The sequence below is a fragment of the Octopus bimaculoides genome, chromosome 21 (genome assembly GCF_046866305.1).
Source record: "Octopus bimaculoides isolate indiv1 chromosome 21, ASM4686630v1, whole genome shotgun sequence".
In the NCBI taxonomy this organism is placed as follows: Eukaryota; Metazoa; Mollusca; class Cephalopoda; order Octopoda; family Octopodidae; genus Octopus; species Octopus bimaculoides.
The window spans coordinates 19,957,971-19,961,613 of NC_142948.1; the positions used below are offsets into that span (position 1 = coordinate 19,957,971).

Consider the following 3,643-nt stretch of genomic DNA (forward strand, 5'->3'; position numbering starts at 1 on the left):
AGGAAACTATTCCAGAAAGATTGGGCAGAGTTAGCAAATGTCTACATTGCCTGAACATTGTCTTGTCTTCAAGTCTGACTGAACTGGAGCATTTGCTTTTCAACTCGTGGAAGAGATGCATTTCATTGGTCAACAACTCCATCTATTGTCAACATCTGTCGCATGGAGGATTGGGCATGCTGTGACTGATTATGTGCAAGCATGTATTGAGGTTGCAATATCTCCAAGGATTCCGTGATAGTGAACATGTGTGGTCACCATTTATCAGATGTTTTTTTCCCACAGTTCATCATTTTGACAGAGCTGCACTCCTGGGTGGAATGTCACCAAATGCACATAGCTATCTAGTACTTAGTCAATGCAGAAGATGGAAGTTTCACATTAGCATTCCTTTATGCAAAAACAACATTCTTGAGGAAATTCTGGATGTCAATGAAAATCAACTACCTGTTCTATTCAGCAGGGCTTATAGATCAGGGTCCATGGATAATTTCCAGAAATCCATGGCCTGACAGTCTTATTGGAGTGGTTCCAGATAAATCTCCAGATACAGAAGTACCTTAGGCTGGGCCTGTCCAAGATGCACACATCATCTTCTTCATCATCGGTTAATGTCTGCTTTCCATACTGGCACAGGTTGAATGATTTGACATGCAGCTGACCAGCTTGTCCAAACTATGTCTGTTGGTTTCTATTGCTGGATGCCCTTCCCAACGCCAACCACTTAACAAAGTGTTATTTACATGCCTTCAGCACGGGTGCTTTTTTTATGTGGCACTGGCACCAGAAAGGAAAAGTCTATATGTGGAAGACAGCAATTTTATTTAGCTTGACATGTCTTATCAAGTACAGCAAATCACCACATCTCCTGGTCCCTTGTCATTTCCTCAGTGAGGCCCAGTGTCTTTTCCACCATTTCATCCCATGTTTTCTTGGGTCTACTCCTTCCACAAATACCCTCCACAATTAGAGCTCAGCACTTTACACAGCTGTCCTAATCACATGGTAACAAAATCATTCTGCATGCATTTGTCCAGTACCCAAGCACTACTGACTTGTGAAATTATATCAAACAACTGCTATCGTGTATAGAACAGATCCAGGTATCAGCTGGGTCCATTGTGAAGATTGTCCTGCCACCTTCCATTGGTTATGAAGAGCAGGCAGTTTTTATCTGCCTAGTGGCCTTGGTAAAAGAGGTTAAGTGGTGAATGAGACTGGAAGGGCTGAAGACAAACATTTTCCTTTTTAGCCAAAACTCTAGTCAACTCATTCAAGTTTCACTTAAAAAGGAAAACAAGGAAGAGGAGGGAAGTGCTGCCTCCCAACAAATTTGTTGAAAGGAGAATGAGTAGTGAGTATTGGCTAAGTGAACTGGTCTGCCCTGAGAATGCACTTGAAGATTGGAGAAGAACACCTGGAAGAAGGAGGGGAACTTGCCTTAGTGGTCAGTGACGGTGGTTTTGGTGGAATTTCCAGTAGCAGCCTTCAGAAGTCCCTCTTCCTTTTGGGAATTTTTCTTCGTTTTGTCAACTTTTAAAAAGTTCTCTTGTTTACATGTATATTTTTATATAATCTCACACTGTATTGCTCCCTAATGTCTTTGAGCCTTTTGTCAACACTTTGTGATTAATAAAGAAAGTATCATTATAATTACTATTATTAAGGTGGCAAGCTAATAAAATTGTTAGAGTCGAACAAAATACTTTGTGAGTTTTCTTCCGACTCATTACACTCCAAGTTCAAATTCAGCCGCTTTCTGGGTTAGTAAAATAAGTACCGATTTAGTATGAGAACTGATGTAGTCAACCTGCTCTTCTCCTTAAAAAACTTTTGACCGTGTGTTAAACTTAGAAAGAATCATTATCATTATTATTATTATCATCATCATCATCATCGAATTTAAATGAAAACCGAAGGGCGAAAGTTAAGAATATGCACACCTGGTTAGGGTTAGGGTCTTTGTTACACCGAAAAGGTGTAATGTGCATATTCTTTACCTCTGCCAACCGAAGTTTTACAAATCTAACAAAGTACAATTTCGTGTAGGGACGGGTTACAGAAATGGTATAATTGACAGAAATTACGGCATTGTCATGGTATTAGCTGTCAGAAGTGAAAGTAGAAAAATCTGACAAGGAACGTTACTGCTGGTTTTGAGTTGATTCTTTGGCTACTGACAGCTAATACCATGACTGGCCGGAGCGAACTATCTGTCTGTCTGTCTCTCTCTCTCTCTCTATCTATCTATCTATCACTCGAAAGTTATTGGAACAAATTCGACACCTATATCCATGCGTTTTAAAACACACAGAGTATAAGGGTACTACTAAATTACTTCAACAAAATTATTTTGCTAAAACACCAAACGCTTTTGGCATGGTAAATATGAATCATTCACAACGACAAATTTGAAAGAAAAAAGTTTTCTCTGGTAAAATGGACATGTGGATTACGAAAAACGGAATAAAAATTAGGGCAAAGTAACCGTTTCAGAAACATTCGCATTTTCATGAGGGTTGCAGACGAAGGTAAAACGCATGCACACACCACCTAACTCCAGAACTATAGCCTAAAACTAACCCTAACCAGTGTGCATACGCTTTATATTTGCCTAATGTTCTACGGTAAAATAAACGTGTATATTACAAAAAAGTAACAAAAAATAGAGTAAGCTTACCGTTTCAGGCCATCTTCTGTAAAATTGGGAAGAGAAAGCTAATGGGTTGTGCGTGTGTGCTTGTTCTGTGTATGTGTGTGTGTATGCCTGTTATGTTTTTATGTGTTGCACGCACACACACAAATAAGAACAAGCACACAAACACACGAAGGAACAAGCACGCACACAGATAGAAGAACAACAGACAGAGGTTAACTGAGAGTTGACAAGACAACAGGTGGTCACGGAAACTACCGAATACATTGTTTACATTTTTCGAGTTAAAACGAAGGATCACCCCGTTTCAAATATATCCCCCTTTTTTAGAGGGTCCCAGATACAGTTTGCTGCTCTTCGTAAGAAAGCGATGGAAACGTTCAGCATGATTCGGAATAGACTTAATGAACAGATACCTCACCATATACTGCTTGAGGTACTTACACCTCATCTCAGGTCTCCGAACAATTTCCTTCACAAATTGTACTCGGAACCCTCCTAAAATTCAAATGTCTGAAACGGTTAGATTGCCCTGTTTTTAATACGTTTTTCGTAATATACGCGCCTATTTTACCCTAAAAAACTTATTGTTTAATTTGTCGTTGGGCAAGATTCTTCATATTTACCTTTGGCACGAACTAATGAAATTTCCTGCGTGACCGCTCGATCTGCAAATTGATAACCAATTCTCCTTTAAATCATACCCTATCGTCATATATAAAGGACACTTGGCAAACAAGATCTTAGATACACAATATCTGAAAAGCAAAAAAGATAGGATGACCATGCTGGAATACCTTTAGCTAACAGATATGCTTGATCAGGAATGAATTGCTACACTATCACAAGAGCAGTGTAAAGTTTGGTCCATTACTAGCAGATATATCAAAAGGAATCGGACAATTTAGATAGATCAAAATCGGTTGTGTACAAAACAGACTCAACATAAATAACAGAAATTGCAAAAATAAAACAGCTGGAACTTAC

The 3,643-nt window shown here is 39.0% G+C and overlaps 1 protein-coding gene across 9 annotated transcripts in view; it reads right to left on the minus strand.

Moving 5' to 3' along the window:
- LOC106883222 (queuine tRNA-ribosyltransferase accessory subunit 2) overlaps positions 1-3,643 on the minus strand; it is an 84,052-nt gene that overhangs the window by 76,395 nt on the left and 4,014 nt on the right. For 2 of the 9 annotated variants that reach the window (XM_089338898.1, XM_089338892.1), the window contains exon 1: positions 2,681-2,817. The exons of the other annotated variants lie outside the window; for them this stretch is intronic. The gene's annotated coding sequence lies outside the window, so the exon portion shown is untranslated. Of the gene's footprint in view, positions 1-2,680; positions 2,818-3,643 lie in introns of those variants that run through there. 9 annotated transcript variants of the gene reach the window in all.